General features: G+C 43.6%; 1 protein-coding gene across 23 annotated transcripts in view; it reads right to left on the reverse strand.

Annotated features, from left to right (window-relative positions):
* The window catches only part of RPTOR (regulatory associated protein of MTOR complex 1), a 404,605-nt gene that overhangs the window by 317,954 nt on the left and 68,985 nt on the right, over nucleotides 1–17,666 (reverse strand). The window lies entirely within an intron of this gene.

Below are 17,666 nucleotides of genomic sequence, written 5' to 3' on the forward strand. Positions count from 1 at the left end.
GAAAGGCTGAATTTTTTTTTCAAATATGTATTCACTACTTGTATCTTTTATCATTTGTGGATTTTCTAATCGTGTTTATACTGCCATTTACTTACTGGCATTAGTGATTTTTTCTGATTAATTTTCATATACTCTTTACATATTAAAGACTGAGTCCACATTATTTGTTGCAAATGTTGCCCTAGTCTGGCGTTTGTGACTGGATTCATTCCACACCAAAGCCTTGGGCCCATCATCAGATACAGCTTCCTGCACACCTGTTCCTTCTCTAGTGTCCCAGCCTCAGGAAACATCAGCCCCACCTACCCAGCTGCTCAAGTCAGAAATCTGGGACCTATCCTTCCTTCAATTCGCTTTTCAACAAACATTCATTGAGCACTACGACATAACAATCACTATTTTTAGGTGCTGAGGATACATCAGTAAATCAAAGAAATAAGAATCCTTGCAGGGAGGGGAGAGAGGACATTTCAGATAGGGCTACTGAGAGCCTGAGAGGTGCGAGGGCTATCTGAGCCAAGAGTTACCGGCCTTGACTCCTCCTCCACCCTACTCCTGGGCACCAGCGCCCGCCTTGGACTCAGCGCTCCATCTTTTTTATCCTACCACCTAAAAGTCTCCTGACTAATCCAGTTCACTATCTCCCTGCTCCAAATCACCACCAAGTCTGAGCTGTGCTCCAATCACTTTCCCGTCCGGGCTCCAAGCGGCGGCAGAACCATGCTTTAAACACACTGGCTCACTACCCAGTTTTCAATCACTCCTCAGACCTTCAAGATTTACGCCTAAGCTGCTCAGCACGGCATTAAAGCCTTGTAAGACCCAACTCCCGCCACGCGCTCCACTTCGAGGCTCCCTGCTCTGGTTCTTCAGTCGCTTCACATCTTGGGTCCACTCGGCACGCCCACGGGGCCTTCAAGCACACAGTTCTCACTGGCTGGAAGGCTCCCTCCTCCAGCTTCCTCATCTCGGACTCTCTCCAGCTCTCAGTCAGACATCCATTCTGAAGGAGGCCGTCCCCCGAATCCCAGTCAGGGCAGCGCCTGTGTCAAAGCCACCACGGCGTCTTTGCTTTCCTCCTGGCAGAGCTGGCCCTGCTCACCCTCCTCCCTCAGGGGACCTGCAGCTCCCCCGGGACTGAGCTGCCTCGTGGGAACCCACAGTTGGCAGAGACCGCGGCTGGGCACCTATCTGCCAAGCGAGCGAACACATGGGTGGCTCCCAGTCTTCTGACTTGGTTTACATTTCACCCTTTAATCCACCAGGATGTTGTTTTGGTACATGATACAAGATGAGGATTAATTTTTTCTCAAAAAATTATCCAACTATATCAATTCCCCCTGTTAAATAATGTCCCCCAAATTCACAAATTTGCAATGACTCCTTTAGCATATATTAATTCCCAGAGAGACCAAATTCTATTTCTGGGTAATCAAATTTATCCCATTAGCCTATCAACCAATACTTCCACTGGTACCACATTGATTCAAATACTTTATCTTTACAACATTTCACAATACTTGGAAGGCCAGCTTTTCTTCCTCACAATTTATTTTTTACTTTTACTTAGCTATATTTATATTCATGTATTTTTTCCCAAATTAGTCAGTTATTCAACTTTTTAATCCCATAGAGATTCTGACTAAAGTCACATTGAGCTGCATATTGATAATACTGATAATTTTAAATTGTCTTCTTTGATCTAATAATTCCATATATGAGAATTTGTCATAGGAAATACAAAAAATAATGATAATAATAAGGGAGAACATCTATGTGTAAAGATTTTCTTCACAGCATTTCTCATCATGGAAAACAAGTGGAAATGACTTAAATTTTAAGTAAATAAGGAATGTTTAACCACAGCATTATATATACTCTTAACAGAATGATGCTTAGATTAAATTCTTATAATGTTAAATGAATAAAAATAGATTCAAGGGGCTGGCCCAGTAGCACAGTGGTTAAGTCCACGCACTCCACTTCAGCAGCCCAGGGTTCACAGGTTCGAATCCTAGGTGTGGACCTACACACCGCTCATTAGGCCACACTGTGATGGTGTCCCACATACAAAATAGAGGAAGACTGACACAGATGTTAGCTCAGCGACAAGCTCCCTCAAGCAAAAAGAGGAAGACTGGCAACAGATGTTAGCTCAGGGCCAATCTTCCACACACACAAAAAAAGAAAAAAAAAATAGATTCAAAATACAAAAAAAATTGCATTAAACATATAAATTAAGTTTGGCAAGAAGTGACAATCTCATAATATTCTATTTTTCTATACAGAAACATAGTATGATTCTCTCTTTTAATTTTTCTCAGCAATTAAAGTTCAAAGTTTTCTTCACCAAAAAGTTCCGTATGTTTCTCTTAAGATTATTGCTAGATACTTCATGAATATTTGGGGGAAATATAGTTCTATACATGTATTTTCCCCATAAAAGCTTCTTGTTGATAATTGCTGATACTTTCCTTTAGTTACTTCACTAAATTCTTCATTAACTTCATTAACTTTTTGGTGATTCTCTCTGGGTTTTATAAGTATACAAATACACTGCCTATGAATAATGATGAGTCTAGCTCATTCTTTCCAATCGACCATTCCTCTTTTTCTGTTTTAGGTCATATGGAATTGCCCAGAACTTCCAAAATAGTATTATTTTGATGTACTATCATCATAAATGATGATAGTAGTGATCTTGGCACTTGGTTTAATGAAATTGTCATAAACGTTTCATAATTAAGAATGATGATGGCTACTGATTTGCAATCTAATCTTTCTCACATCAGGAAAAGATTCCTCTGTTCAAAACAGAATTTAAAGTTGGGAGGGAGGAAGTATTTTAGTCTATCTCTCCCAACACTTAAGAAAAACCAAGTAATTATTAATGATAATATCACTTTTTAAAGGAGTTGTACCCCCACCTCCAGAGACACGCTGAAGAACAGTATCTTCCCATATACACATGACAGAATCTTGTTATGAACCGCAAGAAACAAATGGTCCCTTACCTACTGTCAGGAGAAAAGGTTGAAATCAACCAGAGAGCAACAAAAGTTATTGTATTTGTTAGTCATTGTCCAATTATTTAAGTGACTGGTAATAATTACATACAGCTGATCAATTATTTTATAGCAAACTCAGCCTTTGAGGATAAACTGCTTAAAACTAGAAGGTCCATGGACACATTTCTGTGGTCTTCCTGCAGTCACGGCGAATAGCTATGAAGACCTGCTCTACAACAGTTTTAAATCAAGGGCATTTCTTCCATCCTTTGCACCATGAAACTTTCAGGTCTCAGGGAGGCGTTGATTCAAACTCTGGGGCAAGTCTCAAGGAAAATGGTGCTTTGCTCATAGTCATCCCTAGGTCCCCTCCAGATGGAAGGGAAGCCTTCCATAGAGAAAATTATCTACACTGAGCAGGTCTCTATCATTTTCCAATAGACTGTCTGCGCCACCACAGCTTAGCTGGTTTCCCAAGTTTCTCACTTTCTCCTCCCCCTGCAAAGAGAACAACTCTTAAGCTGTTACGTTCCTTTCACGACGTCCAGTGGAAGGTCTCCTTTAAGGGACAGCCTCCTCCACTGCTCCTCAGGTCAAGCTCTACATCTGGCTGCGTGAATGCCTTCCACGCCCACTGTGGATGGCCTGGCAGTGCCTCTCTCCTTGCATCCACATCCAGTACCCCCATACGCAGCCCAGGAGAAAGACAGGGGCTGCTGGGCTGTGAGTGCTCAGTAACTCACCTCAGTCTCTCTTCCTCTCACCTCCAGGAAGTTTACAGCCAGTCTCATGCCCGGTCATTTCTGATCACTTCTGAGCAAGAACGGCCTCCACTTATTAATGCTTACTCCCTAACAGGCACTGTGCCAGCAGCCGGAGCTCTCCACCTATTTTAATCCTTTACCAGAAGGCCATGAACCAGGTGGTTGTGTCTGCACTTTACAGAGGCATGGAGGGAGGAAGGAATTGGGGTGGAGGCACAAGGACTAAAGCCAGGTCACTGGGATTTCACAGCTCCATTGCTGGCATATCTGCTTTTGCCTCTTAACCTCTTTGGGGTCAGGGAGGCGGTGCAGGATGAGGCAGGATGCTTAGGTAGCATTCCAAACATCTCTGGTTATAATCCTGTTTCTTCTACCTCAGCTGACACTCTAGACAAACTACATTCCCTCCACCTCTACAACTGCAGTTACTAAACTTAAAAAAAAATTCTCAGTAAAATAAATAATTTGATTTGGTTATAAAAATTCTTTTCTCTGAAGCTTTCCAAGTCCTTAGACAGAAATACTAACGGAAGAGCAAGAACCACTCTTTAGTCCTACGAGACGGCTGTAAAGGGCCTCACCTCGCCATGCCTTCAGCGAGCGAGGTCTTCATCACCAAACCAGTGTTACTCAGACCAACGACTTGTCTGTGGCTGCTTTAAAGGAGAGCATGGCCCTCAGACAGAAATGTACAGTCAGCTGCCATCCATAAAGGGAGACAGGAGAGGAATTCATTTGATTCATCCTTGCTGATACAAAAAAGCAAACTCTACACCCTGCATTATACCTTTTAAGAAAAGAAGAAAAAAGTCTCAAGAATATATTGACATATGAACTAGAAAAACATATTGGTCTAACACCTAACTACCAATTTAATTCCACAACTGGGCAAAAGACATTACCAATAAATATCCTTAAGCCCCTCAAACACGTCTTGTGTTCCCCTGCAAATTATAACGGTCTTGGCCTGATTTCAAATATGGTGAATTTTAAATTCTTAGCTACACCTTAAAGTGTCATTTTGGTATTTTATTTTCATTTCTATGGTAATCTCATTCCAAAAATTCTAGATTAATGGTTTTTAATAATACAGTTATAGCACTAAGAAAATGTAAGGGCTATCAAATTTAATGTGCCAAAAATTGCATAATAGTACATAAAATAACCATTTGGGACTTTAAAACATTTCTTCTCCAATGCAATATAATTGAAGACGACAGAGTTATATTCCCAGAGGTTAATTCTGAATTTGAAAAGAGTATCCATTTGAGAAGCTATATAACATGCAGTGATGGCTGAAAATGTGTGACCTTGGACATGTCAGCTAATGCCAATCTCCCCCGAACAATTTCCCCACCCTTAAAGAGACGGTGGCTGCAGACGATCTCTTGGGCCCTGAAGACATCTCCAGTCCTAGAGTTTTGACTCAGGACTCATCTCTGCAGCCGTACTGGAAGCATGGCAGCATGCTGCCCTATGATTCTGGGCCCACCGCAAAGGTCTCCACGTTACCTCGGATATGAGGTGGGAAAAGCTGGGACAGTAGGGCAGCAGGGGCCTGATGCTATTGTAACAGCCTGGGCAGTTTCTTGTACAATCCTCTGGCGTCAGCTGTGTTTTGAAATTCAGAATTTTTCAGATTTACAAAAGGTTGATATGGTACAGACCCCATTTCTCATATAACACACCCAGGAGAGCACAGAGCAACATCCAGTATTCAAAACCATTAAATTTCCACAGTGAGATGCACACATATCTACTAGCCACAGAATAAATAGAGACTACCAGGGGCCGTCCCGGTGACATAGTGGTTAAGTTTGCGTGCTCCACTTAGGTGCCTGGTGTTCACGGATTTGGATCCCAGGCGCTATCTACACACAGCTCATCAAGCCATGCTGTGGCGGTGTTCCACATACAAAATCAAGGAAGACCGGCACAGATATCTGCTAGCTCTGTGACAATCTTCCTCACCAAAAATAAAATAAAAAATAAAGATTACCAACAGGCTCAGATCAGTCCGCGTCTAGTTTTGCCACCAAATGAGCTGTGAAAACATTTCCAGTGTTCTGAGTTTTTTGGATTTCAGAATTGCAGAGAGGGGCCTGTGGACCCAGATCACCACCCCTACTTGGAAGCCCCTGCATACTGAAGTGCTGTCACCTCATGGATTAAAAATACATTAATGCCTGTCACCATTCAAAGGATTCAAAACAAAATCACAAGGGATTCCTCTATTGGTTTCTTCCTACTTAATCGATCTGATAAACCATGTATTTTTTAAAAGATACAATGACCAAGTGGCACAACCAAACCCGAATATAAATTCACAGGCTGATATGCAATATTCACAGGCTGACATCCAAGTTGTTACTGCAGAATAAAGAAATTACATACGTTCCACTGGTCTATCACTGCCTTCCACTCTCCATATTGAGAGCGTGACTCACTCCTTATTCCTCCCAACATAAACAACTGAGCAATGGAAAATAAATAGAAAGCAAGACTGAGGTTTGCCATATATGCCACAACATTCAGTATTCCCGTTTGTCTGAGGCAAAGCCACCCAATTCCCAGCAGTGCTCATTAAGATTCAGAGCAACAAGCAAAATCTTTGAGCAGAGCTGAAGCTATACAAATGCATAATTTATAAAGAAAGTCAGAAACTAGAACATACAGCAGACAGAGTAGACACACCACAGGAGGCGGGGGCGGGGGTGGAGATCAAATTGTTGAAGAAAAGGAAAAACCGGTCCACTTCCTAACTCCCATCCCAAAGACTGCCAGAAAGAAGTGAACAGTCAATTTAGCAAGCAGCACATCTGACGGAATTTTTGCAACCAAAACCTGTGATACGAAACAAGATCCTCATCGCCACCAGCTCCTGTGTGAACTTGGGCGATTCCCTATCTGTATATTCCTTTGTTCATTTCAACAGGAATTGGAAATGAGGGGAGCGGTTCTGGAATTCATGAGCCCAGTTTGTTACCTTGAGCCAGAAGCCTAATTTAGGTTTAAGCACTCTTTTTTTAGGGCAATTTCTGTCTAGAGTTCCCTGCTTTTAAAATCTACCTCCACTCCTGTAAAACGGCCTCATGAAAGGGGAAGAGACGAGAGAGAACTTTTCCACAGTGAAAATCAGAAAGTCTTGTCCACTGCTATCCTCTCAAATCTGTGTAGAGTTCCCCCTTTCTCACCCCTTCCTACTTCATGCAAATTGCTCAGGACACCGGCATCACAGATCCTGGAGAAATTCAGGTTTCTAAAGATCAAATTAAAGAACTACATACAAGATAGGTTTATTATAGAGATCCGAACTGCTTTAAACAACAAAGAAATCCCTTCTTAAAGAAACTCTATACTGAATCTTTTTGTAATTCCTTCATGAAACAAATGGTCTCCCCTGGCACCACCATGGCAAACCTGGACGGCTGTGACAGGGGTTCTGTCAATGACACGCCCACACTCTAGAGGCTCAGCTGGAGAAGCCGGTCTACTCAGCACTAAGAGCTGAGGGAGGAACAAGAATGGCTTCTTCGCCTTTTCTTGTAACACCTTATGAGGTGAAATTAAAAAAAAAAAGAATCCAACTAACTATTCAGTCTCCTTACCTAAAAAGTGAAAATAAAAATACTTATTTGTCACAGAGGGATAACATTAAGATACAGTCATGCATCGCTTAACAATAGGTAAACATTCTGAGAAATGTGTTGTTAGGCCATTCTGCTGTTGTGCAAACATCCGAGTGTACTTACACAAACCTAGATGGTATAGTTTTCTACACCCCTAGGCTATATGGTACTGATCTTATGGGATCACCACAGTATATGTGGTCGTCATTGACCTAAACATCGTTATGCGGTGTGTGACCGTAGATATACTTACAAATTAACTCTAAATAATTCAACAATATAAAGTCCAAATATGGTCAACTTTATTCTGTTGAAGCCTAAGGGTCCTACTTGAAGGGCATAATTAAATGACGTATGTTAAATGATGGCATATGATGGCATATTACACCACCTTTAAAAACAAATTTTCAGGTTGCACAACTCTGCTGGTGAACTCTGTTGGTAAACAGTGAAACTGGTGGTACGAAAATTATATCCCAATAAAGCTGTTAAAAAAGACATATTTTCAAAGAACGTTAAATGGCATGGGATGTATCGAAAGATAACCGAGTGAAAAGAGGGGGACACAACACCATATCCATAATTATTATTCCAAATGCGTAAATATACATATGCAAAGGAAACAGGGCCAGCCCTGATGGTCAAGTGGTTAAGAGCTAATGCTCCTCCTCAGCTGGGGTTCGCTTCCCAGTCAGGGAACCACACGACCCTGACCACACCACCCATCTGTTAGTTGTCAGACTGTGGCGGCTGCACGTTGCTGTGATGCTGACAGCTACGCCACAGCTATTTCAAATACCAGCAGAGTCACCCATAGTGAACAGGTTTCAGTGGAACTTCCAGACTAAGATAGACCAGGAAGAAGGACCTGGCCACCCACTTCCAAAAACAACGGACACGAAAATCCTATGAATAGCAGCAGAGCATTGTCTGATTGAGCGCTGGAAGGTGAGAGGATGGCGCAAACAGACTGGGCAGGGTTCTGCTCCACTGTACACAGGGGTGCTAGGAGTCAGAATCCACTCGACAACACTAATGAAAAGGACAAAGAAAGAGAAAACAAGATGCCACAAATGGTTGTGATCTCTGAGGAGCAGAATATGTGGATGGTTCCTCTTTTCTTCTTTGTACTTGGCCCTTCTGTATGAGTATTTTCAAATTTTCTACCATAAATATATGTTTTTTCTATAAGCAGGCAGTTATTTCTATAAGATAAAAATGATTTTATCACAATAGTCAAGGACTTTTTTATATGTATGCACGTATGTATACATAATTTTTACTATATTCTGAAGATATAGAAAATAACTTGCTCGGTTAGCTGAAGCTTAGACTAGTCTCCAAGGCAATGAGTGAGCTGGGCTGGGGTGAGGAAATACAATGCAAGTAACTCCAAGATGCTCACAGAGACAGAACTATGGGTTCACTTCCTCCCGAGAACGCCGCTCACCAAACTGAACAGAGTCCTCATCATCAACGAATACCTGTTCTTGGCAGAACGAGTAGAGCTAAGGGCTCTAATCTATTTTTTCTCTACTCCTTCCCAGTTTAGGACACAAGATAAAGCCCACTGCTAAAACTTCTTTCAAGAGAACAAGATTTTCCAATTCAATAAATAGATTGGTTTCAAGGCTCTTTAGAGACTTCTTTTATTTGATAAAACACTGGACTGCTGCTTTACTACTCCTAATGTAAATGAAAATTAGCAGCAGCAGCATGGGACTGAGTCATTCATTCAGGACTAATTTTTCTTCCACTCTTCATTATCCAGGAATATGTTACCCATGGTACAGACTTCATAAAAACAATCCCAAGGCAAACAAAACCATGCAGAGCTCCCAGAGCAGCTAAAGAAAGACACTCACAGTGACTGGAACACGTGGATAACAGGCATTTCACAACGTAAAAGTCTGAGGATGCTAAGGGTGGCTGCTTTCTTCTGCTTCCCTCCAGCCTCTTCACTGGGCCAACCTACCTTATGAAGCATTGCTCAAAGGTCCCACAGCTCCAAATGGAGGGTAAAGTAGATTCTGATAACAGAGGCCCCGAAGAGGATCGCAACCAGCTGGCAAGTGGGCCCTACTAAATTTGTCAAGAGAGAAGTGTGGCTAAAAGGATGTTTTCAGGAAGACTAACTCACGACCATAACTAACATTTACTTAGAAAGAAAGAGAGTGGAGGCAGGGAAATTAGCCAGGAAGCTGTTATAGTGAAATAAAAAGGCCTTCACTAGGTGTGGCAAGAGTGGGAAGGGACAAGGGAGAAAGAAAGAAGCCCCTATTTCAAAGAGAACAGGCGATAGCATGTGCTGCTAAGTAGGTATCGGAGATGAAAGACAGGTAAATCAAAGGTCTCGCACGGCTGAAACTCCACAAGCCCCCACGGGGAACTGCGGGAGACACCTGCCACCCGTAGTTCCCCACAACCTCTTTAACACCTTGCGTACACCCTGATAACTTCCTATGCTATGGGTCCTACCTTCCCAAGGTAGAAAACACAAACAATTCTGTCTCAGACTTTGGCAGCTAAGGAGCCAGCGTGTGTCTGGGACTCCTCCAGCCGATGCACCTTCCCAAGAATCAGGTTCCGAAGCCAGCAGTGGCAAGCCACCGCTCCACAGGGAGGAGCAAGGCAGAGGCACCTGGCTCTTGAGGGTGGCAGCAGCAGGACTTCTAGGTTCCTCCCAATGTCCCAGTTGTTCAGCAGCCACAGAAGCCCCCTTGGGGGTCTTTGTAACTTCAAGGTCTGGCTCTGGGTCCTCCCGGAGATCCTTCAACAAATTTCTGCTTAACCTAGACAGCATGGATTCTAATGTCTGTAACTATGAATCCCCAAGGCCCTTCAGGGGAGAAACATTCAGAAGCCCAAATCATTGCTGGATTTAACTATATGGGCATCTTGTAATAATCACCAACTCAGGCATCATCAAACCAGGGAACTGAAGATACACACGGATTTTGCCAAGTGCTACTATCCCAACAAGCATGCCTGTTACCTCCAGTCTCACGCAGACTAGCTGACCATATCTGAGGGAAGGAAGAAGGAAACGAAAGGTCAAAGCTGACCCATCACTGGACCATCGCCATCACGAATCCTCCCAGGTCCTGAACACACTCAGTCTGAAGGAACCAAAAGTAGCATCTTGACCTCGCACTAATTTGATCTAAAACTGGTGCTGGCAACTCCTTTACATCTGGACGGCAAGTCTGGAGGTGGGAAGGTTCTGGAGGTTCCTGCAAGAGGGCCAAGTAACATCCAAGAGAGCCGACGGCAGGCCTGAAGCTTCAGGAGCAGGAACAGAAGCAGCAGCTGGGGGAGGGAGAAGCGGGGCCACAGGCTGCCTGCAGGAGGTTGTCAATGGCTTTTTCTGCCACCTAAAAACCTCCTCTTAATAAAATAATATCAGAACTCCTCCCACGACCCAATTATTCAAAGGAATTCTAAATGAGAAATTGCCGCAGGACAGGGCCAAAGGTGGAAAGGATTATAAACATGAAATACCAAACAGTAACATTTCAATTTCTTTCAAAGTCGTGTTGATAAAGGTGATAGCACACAGGAATACTCTTTGGGAATTATCGACTCCTAAGCCAAGTTGACAGCAAACCATGGTCTATAGTCAAGCCCATGGCCCAGAATTCAACAAAAGGCAGTGCAGCTCACAACCTCTTCATCAGCTGCTTCAAAGCCTCTGGCCACTGTAGCTGTAACGACCTGAGTGCTGAGGTCCTACAGCTGCCATCCCCACCATCACCATCCCCACCATCATCATCCCCACCATCACCACCCCCACCATCACCACCCCCACCATCACCACCCCCACCATCACCATCCCACCATCACCACCCCCACCATCACCATCCCCACCATCACCATCCACTGTGTACACTTTTTCTTGACACTCTTGTGAACTCTGACTGCCGAAAATATTTTTTCTTTTACATTCACTATTGCTCTGATCTCAGAAACAAGAGCAAAAACACAAAACACACCCAAATGAAGAAGGTCACATTTCATCAACACCTTGGTGCCACATTTGAACAAAGCAAAACCTAAACAGGGGTCTTCAAATCTGATGGGTTTTTCTCCAAAGACAACCAAGCATAAGGATCAAATATTCCTGAAGGAGCCATAAAAATTACTAGTTTCCAACAAAACTTATTATTTAAAAGAAAAGGAAAGAAAACAAACTAGATTTAGTGCTGGTGACAAAAAAAATCTCTTCCTGATATAGTAATTTTAAAGAAAAATCCAAGCAGAGCCTCAAAAACACATTTAGAGTGGTTATTTTTTCTTTTAAAAAACAAAAAGCAAAAATAATTTCAAAAACAACATCCTTGAGGAAACAGTTCAAACGCGAATCAAGGCAAGGCCTCTGAACCACTGAAGATGTGTCCCTTCCTCAGGAGGCCACCGCTCCGCCCCACCCACCGCTGACCAAGCAGGCCTCTCAGACAGCAGCACCAGGCTCAGTGAGTATTTATTCATGGGTGGACCCTCCTGGACTGCAGGCGTGTCCACTACATGTTGTCATCTTTGAAGCCCCAGCACCTGGGGCCCTTGCTGACAATTCCTGGATAAACGTGGGAAAGAGAGAGGGAGAGTAGGGCTTTTTCAGAAGCTAGATGACAATCAAGGACCACCCCACTACTCCAGCAGTATCTTTGAGAGACCCTTCACAAACACCTGGAAGAAAGTCAACATCCTACTCAAGTTCTATGACAAGAAATCCACGAACACAGCCACCCCTGAGCAGGGGGTTGAGTGCGGAGATGGACAACTCATCATCTTTGAAATCATAATGCTACCTCAGTAATGCTCACCACTGTGAAACCACAGAGGATCACCCAGATCCACTTCGGTCTTCTTCAAAGTGTCCGTATACAAATGCTATTACATACTATGAGCATATTTTTATATGCATATTTATGCTTATAGAAAAGGCGGCACAGAGATAGGGATTCTGACTAGTCATTTCAAAATGTCTTCATCAAACACCTGTGGCATCAGAGGGAGTCATGGTCTCAGGGGATATCTTCCAGGGAAAGGGAGATCCACGTCAGATTTCCTTCCAGAAATGCCCAACGGAAAAGCTTCGAACTCACTGTCTGACAGAACTGGAGAAGGCTATGCAGGGAAAAGTGACATTTGACCTGAGTCTGGAGAGAGAATTCAGAGGCCAATAAGGAGTGCCAGGCAATACAGGCCAATAGGAGCAGAAGCAGGCACGTGGCCAGGCTCTCCAGGAGGAGCGGTGACCAGAGGCTGCATGACACCAGAAGAGGCGCGCTTCCTCTACAGGAATGGGGTCCACGGAGGGTCCCTGGCTCTGGGGAACTGTGGTGATGTTTATGCACTGTGAAATTTGAGTTGCTTTTTGGTTCTTAATACACACATGCACTAATGTATATTATTTCCCCCTTAAAATTTCCACCCACATTATAGCCTTTCATCTTTGACGTGATTTTCAAATCAGCTTAAAAGTTCAAAGAAAAGTACTTCTATCTATAACACAACACAGGGTTCAGAGAAAAAATTAGTCACGTGGAGAAGGTTGGGAATCAGAATGGCTTCAGATATCTCAACACAGAAGATTTCCAACCTAGAATTTAAGAACTAGTAAGTCAATTAAGGGTGATGACAGAGTAAAATTAAGACTCATACAGAAAACTGTCCTATGGTGGAATGATAGAAAGTTCTCTTCTAAGTTAAAAACTGATCGCCTCAGTAACACAATGTGAAGTAATCAACAACACCTAGAAGGCATTCTTGCCCAAAAGGCTTAACCTGAATATAATCATACCTCTGGATTAAACTTCTGGTTTGAAAGAATTGCAGGGGATAGAGAAACAAGTTAAATGATCCCACGAAGAAACAATCAGCAAAACCTAAATGTGGGATATTGCCCAACACAACCAGCCTGGACCCCTCCTCAAAAAGTCAGTGTTGCTTTTTAAAAAAAGTTCTAAATTTAGAAAAGACTAAAGAGACATAAATAAATGTAATGAGTAGATCTTGTTTTTTAAAAAACACAGCTATAACAGATGCAATGGAAGAGCTGAAGAAATCTGAATCCAGACGAGACACTGGGTGTCACTGCGGAAGAGGCGCTGGCGCTCAGGAGCGGCGTCAGTGCTGCGTTAGGAAGGAGGAGATGCACGCAGAAGTGTTCAGGAGGAAAGAGTCGCGGTGTGTGCCACCTACTTTCAAACGACTCAAAAATAAACAAAAATGTAAGAAAAATGGCAAATATGGCAAAATGTAAACAACGGTTGGCTCTAAGTGGAGCCAACTGTGAAGACCAATACCCTTCTTTCAATTCCTCTAGCTGTATGGAAGCTTTTCAGAATAGAGACTTGGAAGCAACCTTTAGGGAAAAAAACAAAACTGATCACAAGAACCCAAGCAAAAATATATTCTATTGCTCAAAACTAGTTTCCAGGTAATAAAAGGGATTTTAGTTTCCATGAAAGGACAAGTTCTGAAAACGATTCCACTCAGCAGACTGCACCAACATCCGCACCACTCTGAAAACCAATAGAAAAGCAGAGGGGCAACAACACCCAACGTCAGACACACTTTCTGCCTTTCTTGCTAAACAGGTATGTTGCATGACAGCACCTTCAGTACGACACTAAGCCTGTAAGTCCAAGAAATTTCTGGGTTTTCCTTCAGGAGTGAATTCTAACACGTCAGGGAAAGCAATGCACCCTCTGGCCTTCTCTTTCTCAGTAATACAGGGCATTCCTTCTCTGTGCTTCTGTCATTGGCCAAATGACCACATCAGGAAGTTCTACTGCACATTCACTCCCTCTCAGCGACAGCAGCCGCACAAGAAACATCCAGGAATACAGCCACGAGACCGCTACCTTCTGCCCTTTCCCCAGGCAAAGATTTCATAGCTGGCCCCTCTGCACCTAACCAGTGAATCAATTCCCTCCCTGCACCGTTATCTGACCACACCACGGAGAGGGCAGGCAGCATTACAGCCCCATCATTTTTTAATTACTAGTCAAGAAAATTAAGCCCACTGAACCCTTCTTACCAACAACAACAAAATACTTGCTCACTTTAATGAGCCATGCTAATTGACAACAACGGGAACATTATACACTACATGAACAAAATTCAGAAATGCTTTCCGTCTATATCATCACAATGTTGTATAATTGAGCTTTTGCTGTACGTACCAGGAATAGGAAATGTTTTCCATTTTGCTTAGCTGACTGTATAATGAAAGCAGTAAAACTGAACACGCATGGAGAGGAGGAGGGGAAGGGCTAGGGAGGAGGCGAATGAGGAGAAGATGGGTAGAGGGGAAACGGGAGGGGGAGGAAGCGGGAAGGAGCAAGACGAGGAGGCAGAAAGTCCGCTTCCTCCTGGATATTCTCTTGTGTGGCTTAGTACCCTTCTGTCCTCTGACTTCTCCTTGTCATCGTCCCCTGCCTCCCACCCACCCCAAATCTGCTCCACTCGTGTCATCTTCTATGTGAGAGAAGGGCACTGCCAATCACCCAAGTCTAAAATCTGGACATTTCACCCCAATCTAATTTTCCCCTAGGCCTAGCACTTTTACCTCCAAATTGATATCCACTCTGTACTTTCTCCATCCCCTGAGTTCAGGACTCGGCCTCTCTCTCCTCCATGACTGCAACACATTCTTAACTGCTCCCCTCCAACCTGACCCCCTTCAATACATCTCCATCTTTTTTTTTTCAGCGAGGAAGATTAGCACTGAGCTAACATCTGTTGCCAATCCTCTTCTTTTTTTGCTTGAGGAAGATTAGCCCTGAGCTAACATGCATGCCAATCTTCCTCTATTTTGTATGTAGGATGCCTCTACAGGATGGCCAGTGAGTGGAGTAGGTCTGCGCCCGGGATCCAAACCCATGAACCTGGGCCACCCAAGCAGAAAACGCAGAACGTTAACCACTCAGCCAGGGGCTGGCCCCTATATATTTCCATCTTAATGCCGCATGTGCCTTCTACACTGACAATCTAACCATGCTATCACCATCACCTGGAAAGCACTCCCTGGAGTGGTTTAAGAGCCTACGTGATCTGGTTTCTGCCTCATTTGTCATTGCACCTTTACATTTACATGCACTGCCAACAGCTCCCAAAACATACGAGGTTCTGTCACATTTCCTGCCTTTCCTCTGCCTGGAATGCCCTTCGCTTCACCATCTGCTTAATTAACTCCTGGAAACCTTCACCCAGGCTGAGTTCCTGCCTTTGGTCTGTTCTTCCAAAGCAACGACTCTCCCTGAAGCCTTAGCACACCATGTAAGCCCATGTTGCATCCACACTGAAGCACTGATGGCCATGCTGGTGTGCCGGGGGCAGAGCACCTGCTGGGGACAGAGACCCTTTATAAATTAGACATGAGCACTGCTCTCCAGAGATTATGATGCACGTGTGCACACGTGTGCACACACCCATGAGATTCTCAGCATGGGAGCTATTGTAACTGCTGGGAGCACACCACAGTCTCCCAGCATGCTATGGAGAGAAGAGTTTGCAAACCACTGGCAAGGCCAAAATGCATGCCCTGTGGCAGAGAAGGGCTACCCACACCTGGGGCTGGACATCCCTATGTACTGTGCACAAAGCAGGCCAGAGTCCCAGGTCATTTAGCACAACCATCTCTTTGCTACCTGTGGGGTTACAGATTATGGTTTTACATTTGCAAATCATCTACTCTAAGACCTTTAAGTCTTCTAGAAAGTTACGAAGCCCAGAAATACCCACACACGTGTGAGGAACTGGTATATATTCCAGACATGGCGATATAAAGCCGAGGAGAAAGATATGCTTTGACAACTGACCGTACATGTGGGGAAAATACATCTAGATCTACCTTAGACCTCAAAGAGATTACAGACCTAAGTGTGAAAAACAAAACTGCAAAACATTGAGAAGAACGTAGCGTAGAGCAACTTTATGAGCCCAGGGTAGGGAAGGGTATGCAAATATGGAAAAAAGAATCTACAAATATACAAAGAGCACATAAGGGGGGAAAATGACAAAGCTGACTACACCGAAATTTGAAACTTTCATAAGACAGACACAAATACACACCCACACCGCATACAGATTTAGCGAAAATGTTCATCTATATCCATGACTAAAGCATCTATTTTGTTTAAAAGAAAAATTAAATGACAAAAGTCAAAAAATACAAAAAAGGACGAAAAATACAAACAAGCAATTTCCAAAAGAAAAAACGCAACTGGCCAACACACATACTAAAAAACGCACAACCTCACTCTTTTCAGAGAAATACAGACAAGATAGCATTTTACCTCATAGTATGGAAAAAAATTTTCAAGTCTGACAATAGCTAGTATCAGCAAGGCTGTGGTTCAGCAGGAGCTCTCAGACACTCCTGGACGTGGGGGCAGAAAGGTACTCCCTCTTCAGAGAGAATTCTGCCAACAGGATAAAGTTGAAGAATGTACACACCCTACAACTCAATTCCATTTTCAGGTAAATACCCTAGAGAAACTCTCACACGTGCAAAGGAATGCACGCAGAAGGACTGTCCTGAGAAGTGATAAAACTAGAAACGACCTAACCGCCCACCAACAGGGACCGGATGCAATATGTGCTGTATGTTCAGAGAGCGGAACACCACCCGCAGGTGACGAACAAACGATTTCCACAAGACATCAATTAGGCCCTAAATATTTCCATGTGTTTTCAGATGAATGCAAAGATTGGAGAAGATGTTATTAAAGCTACGGAAGTGAAGGGCAGCACAAAGAACTGACTCTTCTGACTGCAAGAAGCCAAGTATCCCACCTGTGAAATCATCACAGAAATATGGCCAGCAGGGACAGGCAGTATACGAGAAAACCTAAATCAAGCTCTTCAGGATAGCTTTCTGCTTCTCTAGGAAGAACCACTATACCTCATTCAATGTTGCTGAGATGACAACAACTAGACACAGAGACTGTACTGTACGCAATAAAGCGCTGCGTCCATGGCAGCAAATTCTAGCAATTATGGGCGCTTGACCATGCCTACAAGTCATCTGCAGAGTGTAGCGGTCCTATCGAAACCACACGAAGGAGCACCAGCTTCCTCACTGTAAACGAGGACACAATAAACACTGAATCGGAAGAGAGACACGGTCAGCAACCTGTTGTGGCTGGACCCTGGCACTTTGTTGCCAAAAGGGAAGGAAAAGCCTCAGACACTGCTGCACTCAGCAGGCCACAGTGGCCATGAGAAGGCAGCAGTGACCACAGCCTGTGGAGTTA

This window comes from Equus przewalskii, chromosome 10, assembly GCF_037783145.1.
Source record: "Equus przewalskii isolate Varuska chromosome 10, EquPr2, whole genome shotgun sequence".
NCBI lineage: Eukaryota > Metazoa > Chordata > Mammalia > Perissodactyla > Equidae > Equus > Equus przewalskii.